The sequence below is a fragment of the Phyllobates terribilis genome, unplaced genomic scaffold (genome assembly GCF_046119375.1).
Source record: "Phyllobates terribilis strain yellow unplaced genomic scaffold, ASM4611937v1 Scaffold_12__6_contigs__length_324123572, whole genome shotgun sequence".
NCBI lineage: Eukaryota > Metazoa > Chordata > Amphibia > Anura > Dendrobatidae > Phyllobates > Phyllobates terribilis.
In genome coordinates, this window is record NW_027362772.1 from 78,519,915 (window position 1) to 78,525,914 (window position 6,000).

Genomic DNA, 6,000 nt, shown 5'->3' on the forward strand with positions numbered 1-6,000 from the left:
AACCTGTCCGGCGTGGCCTCCTTGTGGTCCAAAGTGGGTAGCTCAGCCTTGCCGCCACGCCCAAGGCCAGGAACTTGGGGTTTATAGGGACAGGTCCCCACATCGTTCAAAAACTTCGCCTTATGGGGTGATATGGACACCCGGTCACAGACCACACTGTGACCTAAAGAACTCAATATGTGGTGTTGTTTGTTATTTCTTTCCCTGTTGTGTTTTGGTCATGCATTTATACCCTGTATTTGTGTTTCTTGTTTAGTCCCGGAGTACTAAAATTTACTAGGGGGGAATGTGTCACCCCAGGTCTGGATGCCACAAATATTAAAGGCTGTGTCTGAGAGCAGGAGGGAGGTTCCCTGGTCAGGGACCATTAGCATGCAGTACCTCCTGTCCCAGGCCAGTAGGGGGGGCAGGCTGTCCCTATAAAAGCTGGAACTGAGGGCAGGGTTAGAGAGACCAGGACCCACTTCTGAAGCATCCAGAAGGGTTCCCAGAGGAAAGGGACAGGTCAGCAGCAGCTGAGGAGTCCGGGAGGCAGAGGAGGAACAGTAAGCCAGGGACAGAGGCGACGAGAGCCGGTCCTGGCTGAGAGAGAACTACACAACCGGACACTGGGGTCCGAGGCTGTCAGGGTTGCAAGCCCTGCAGCAGATAACCAACCCGCAAGGGATTTCAGGTTCCTTGGCCTAAGAAGCCTGGAGGCTCCGCCACACAGAGGGACCGGTACAGTACGGAGAAGCAACAGGTACCTAAGGCCCGAGTCGCAAGCCATACAGGTGTAGTACACGGCCAGCTCAGGGACGTGGGCTATCACACCACGAAAAGGGGGATAGTCAGCAAGGGCAGAGAGAGAACGGTAGGCCTACCCACTCACCATGACCAGTGGGGCTCGCCCGAATGCTTTCAGATACCCAGGCCCATTCCTACCCAGTACTCCTGTTGGGTCATTAGTACTAACTACAATAAAGACCCTGGACTGTTCGAAGCAGACTCTGAACCCTTATTATTGCGGCCTGCACCATCACCCCCAGCATCCTATTACACTGCCCTGAGGCTACACTCTTCCCGTGGGGAGTTATCCTATCCCTGTGCTGCACACCAACATCAGCCTCAGCAGTCTGCCTTGCAGTGGCGGTCATCCCTGACCGCAATCCACGAGTGGCATAGTCAGACATTCAAAACCCTACAAATAGACTGCCACAGCATTTGGTCTGACCACCCTGAGCCACGGGATCGGGTTGCCACTACTACCCCCATCATCGCACTAAAGCCCGGTTCCGGGTGCCCCATGGCCCAGGGGGCGAGTCAATAGTATAGCACTATAAAAAAAACAGAAGGTAGCCAAGAGACGTGTGGCTGGCATGGTTGTCTGGCTTTGGCAGAAGCTCCATATTTGACGGAGCAGGCAAGAAAATGTCTGGCAGTGTAGGGCCAGCAACAACAGCCTTGGTAGCAGCAGTACAGTATAGATGACATGATAGACAGGGATTAGATGCCGGGTAGACCGTGGGCCATCGGCCATGGCAGCAGAACAGTGTAGAACACAACAGACAGGCAGGCAGATGGTACAGCCAATCTAATCATTAGCATCAACCCTTGATGATTGAAAGTCAGCACTGATTCATGCCTGATTCATTATGACAAATGTAAGACACACTTGCAGAGTATAAACTGGTCTGGTTGGGTGGGACATAGCCACCGGCCACATTGAATACCTTCTTTGACAGTACACTGGAGGCTTGACAATGCAATGCGCCCAAAGCAAACTGAGCCAGTACTTTCCAATAGTCCAATCTGCTGAGTCAGAAGTCCATAGGATTAGGGTTCACAGTGCCTGCCAGAAAAAGGACACAGTCTAGGTATAACTAATCCCACACATCTGTTTGCTCAGTTGGCGCAGCAACAGATAAAACATATGGTTCATTATGGCAAATATACTGTAGTTGCTGCTGCTGCTTTGATTACTTATTCTAGCGCTGGCACAGGCAGGGGAGCATTGGCTCTACAGTGAGCGGAGAAGGGTTTCTTGGTCAGGCAAGCGGTCGGCAGGCATCCACTCTGTAAAAGTTTCAGTGAGAAGGGAACCCAGGTTATCCTGGTATTATGACAATTTGGACTCCCTTTTGGAAGGTAGAAAAAAATCCCCCATTTTACTTTTACAGTAAGGTTCTAAAATAATGGCTATCCAATAGTCATCCCTATACTTGATGGTGACAATATGCCTGTCATCCCACAAGCATTCCAGCATACAGTTTTCCATGCTCACCAGAACAAACAAGGATCCAGTTGGTTCACTTTCCACACCCCGCTGTGATGGATGGTTGTCATTGCCAGCAACATCATTGTCATCGTTATTTTCACTCTGATCACCATTAGCCTCGTGCCCTACCTGGCTAACTCAATGCCCCCCTTTCCTTCAACCTGCTCCTCCTCCTCCCACTCCTCCTAAGTTTGCTGCATGTAAAATGGACCTTGAGGGTCCCCAACAGACACAGGTCCGAGATGAACATGTACCGGTTGCTGTTCTTTCTCCATCATCTGTTGCAATCTGGTGACTGTTTTTTCTAGGATAAATTGTTAGGAATCATGGTTCTGTGTACCCACCTGGGAATGGAGCAGGTCAGGTGCTACGCTAATCCGGTCACAGGCGCCGCCATTGTCCTGACCCTGGAGGAGGAGCTACTATGCGTGCAGGGAAACTGTCCCAATCTTATGGAGCATCATGTTCTCGTGTTGTAGGATGTATGAGGACTCGGAACGCTGTGTCTCTCATGGATTTCTCTGCCCGGGGAACATAGGATACTGCCTTCCCCAGTTGCCAGGAAATGCAGAACGCTGCTGTGTCTGGCACTAGGTAGTGGTGGAATTGTGTCCAGTCTGCTGTGCAAGCTAGCAGGGAGTGGCTGTATGGGATTGATTGGGAGGTTCTCAACACCTGATCATTAGGTGGGCTATTTAATCCTGTTCACTGAACAGTCCTTTCAGTTTATTGCAGTTCCTATGTGCTGTGGTGGTAAGTGGTGCTAGCAATAGGTTTGCTATCTTTTCAGGGCTTTTCTCTTTTTATCTTCTGCTACACTTCCTGGGGTTCTTGCAGAGGTACTCACCTGGTTCTTGACTAGGCACCAGCTGCGTCACCAAACGCAAGCTGTCCGGCGACAGTGGGCCTAGGAAGGGCTCTGCCAAAGTCCCCCTTCCATTTACTGGGAGCTGGGTGAAGAGTATTCCCGGCCCTCAAGGGCTCGCCTAGCTGGGCAGCTAGTGCCAAGTGCGTCTGTTGCAGCGCCTTTGCTGGTTTGGTGTCAGTCTTGCTGGGTCCCTCTGCGAAGCGCATAGCATAAATAAGGAGATAACATCGTTGATACCACAATTCTCCTTACTGACAAATTTTGTAGCCTCATCATCATGTGCCAATGGGGGATTTTAAAGTAACCCACACTCCAGTTTGGTTTCTGCATGATATAGTCCGCTACTGCGTTACACTACTCATACAGATGCTCCAACATATGCAGCACAGAAATCCAGTGGGTTGTAGTGTCACAAATCAGCCTATGCTCTGGTAGACCATTTTGTTTTTGTAATGTCACGAGGTTATGCTTTGTTGCACAAGAATAGTTGAAATGAGTAGCCACTTTCATGGGTGGCCATAGCCACCACCTTCCTCAAATGGGTATATTTCTTAAATGTTGAACATTCAGGATGTGTGCCATTTATGGAGTGTGAATTACTTCTTCCAAATGCATTGCAGCCAGAATGTTTTCGGCATTGTCACTCACAATTCCCAGCTGAAGTTGTCAGGGAGCCATCTAGCATGAGATTTGCTACATGATGCACAACAGTAACTTGTCCATTATATGGCTTTTCTAGCTCATGCTTTCAAGTTGTGAAATCACTTGGCAGCGTTTTACCTTGCATGAACCAAAAAGAACAAGGGTGGTGTTTGGAATCAGGGCTGTGCCCTGTGGCTTCACCTTCTGTCCCAGTTGCGGTGGTGCAGCACTGCCCCTCAAAACATTCACTCAGCAGACCGTGAAACTCACATATTGTCCCTGTCCATAGTTTCTGCTCCAGGTGTCTACGATGCAGTGCATATTGAAGCTCAAAGAAAAGTCAAAAGAGCAGCCCATATTCACACAGATTGGGCACACTTTTCAGCGAGAAATAATGGTGACTGGGTATCTTCCAGCAAAGCTGAATGCGCAGCATCACTACTTGAGAGACAGATGACTTCACTAGGTGATACAGCAGCGACTGCACCACCAGCAATTTGACCTCCACAACAACCAGAGCTTTCAGGCTCTGTTGAGACTCCTCCAACAAGCAGATTTTGGTCTGGAGGATCTTTTATCCTGTGTATTAACATAGTTTTTAAGGTTGAATGAAGACTAAGTCCATCTAGTTCAACCCATAGCCTAACATGTTGATCCAGAGGAAGGCAAAAAAAAAACATGTGGCAAACACTAAGCTCCACATTGGAGAAAAAAATTCCTTCCCGACTCCATACGACAATTAGACTAGTTCCCTGGATCAACGCCCTATCAAGGAATCTAGTATTTATAACCTGTAATGTTATACTTTTTAAGAAAGGCATCCATGCCCTTCTTAAATTTTAACAGTAAATCACTCATTACAACATCATGCGGCAGAGAGTTCCATAGTCTCACTGCTCTTACAGTAAAGAATCCCCGTCTGTGATTATGTTTAAACCTTCTTTCCTCCAGACGTAGAAGATGCCCCCTTGTCCCCGTCTCAGGCCTCAGAGTAAAAAGATCAGTGGAAAGGTCTTTGTACTGTCCCCTCATATACTTGTACATAGTAATAAGATCACCCCTAAGCCTTCTTTTTCCCACAGTAAATAACCCCAAGTGTAATAACCTGTCATGGTATTGCAGACCCCCCAGTCCTCTAATAACCTTGGTCGCTCTTCTCTGCACCCGCTCTAGTTCAGCTATGTCTTTCTTATACACCAGAGACCAGAACTGTACACAGTATTCTAAGTGTGGTCGCACTAGTGACTTGTATAGCGGTATAATTATGTTCTCCTCATGAGCATCTATGCCTCTTTTAATGCATCCCATTATTTTATTTGCCTTTGCAGCAGCTGCCTGACACTGGCCACTAAACGTGAGCTTGTCGTCCACCAATACACCCAGGTCTTTTTCAGTTACAGTTTCGCCCAGTGTTTTACAATTAAGCATATAATTATACATTTTATTTCCTCTGCCCAAGTGCATTACCTTACATTTATCTCCATTAAAGCTCATTTGCCATTTATCAGCCCAAGCTTCTAGTTTACATAGATCCTCCTGTAATATAAAATTGTCCTCCTCTGTATTGATTACCCTGCAGAGTTTAGTGTCATCTGCAAATATTGAAATATTACTCTGTATGCCCCCTACAAGGTCATTAATAAATATGTTAAAAAGAAGGGGGCCCAATACTGACCCCTGTGGTACCCCACTGTTAACTGAGACCCAGTCTGAGTGTTTTCCATTAACAACCACCCTTTGTTTCCTATCACTGAGCCAATTTTTAACCCACATACATATATTTTTCCCTATCCCCATTGTTCTCATTTTATGTATCAACCTTTTGTTTGGAACCGTATCAAAAGCTTTTGAAAAGTCCATATACACAACATCCACTGCATTTCCTTGGTCCAGTCCAGAACTTGCCTCCTCATAGAAACTGATCAGATTAGTTTGACAGGAACGGTCCCTCGTAAACCCATGTTGATTTTGGGTCATGAGGTTATTCTTCTTCAGATACTCTATTATTGCATCTCTTAGGAAACCCTCCAGGATTTTACCCACAGTAGAGGTTAAGCTTACTGGCCTATAATTTCCAAGTTCAGTTTTTGTCCCCTTTTTGAATATTGGCACCACATTTGCTATACGCCAGTCCTGTGGTACAGACCCTGTTATTATGGAATCTTTAAAGATTAAAAATAATGGTCTATCTATGACGTTACTTAATTCCTGCAGTACTCGCGGGTGTATCCCA